Below are 458 nucleotides of genomic sequence, written 5' to 3'. Positions count from 1 at the left end.
AAAATGATCATTTACCATCTACTCAGTACCTACACCATAATCTACATTCATCCTAATTGGTTCTTCTAATCAAACCGCTGGCTGAAGTTCGCTAGTACTACCATGTTCATAATCAGTTTCCCCATGATGATAACAAATTTTGTAACTTCGTGTAAACCCACTCAAATATAGATGAGTCCAAACATCCCACTCTTTAATAACCTTTCTATTTTTACAATTAGAGCAAGGACATCTTAACATACCTGTTTTTGCTTCCAGTTGTCGGTGAACTAACCCCATGAATTCGGTTATACCTCGTTGGTATTCTTCCGTAAGCAATCTCGTGTTCGGATCCAAATGAGGTCGATCGATCCAAGAACGAAAATAATTTGAAGAAGACATGTTTTTTATGAATCAAATTCGTGTGTAAAGAGAGTAAGAGGGAGGATGAAGATATGGAGTGAATGAAGAGGAAGAGG

Source organism: Brassica oleracea, chromosome C9 (assembly GCF_000695525.1).
Source record: "Brassica oleracea var. oleracea cultivar TO1000 chromosome C9, BOL, whole genome shotgun sequence".
Taxonomy (NCBI): Eukaryota; Viridiplantae; Streptophyta; class Magnoliopsida; order Brassicales; family Brassicaceae; genus Brassica; species Brassica oleracea.
The sequence above is the reverse complement of the archived record's forward strand: the minus strand, read 5'-3'. Positions refer to the sequence as shown.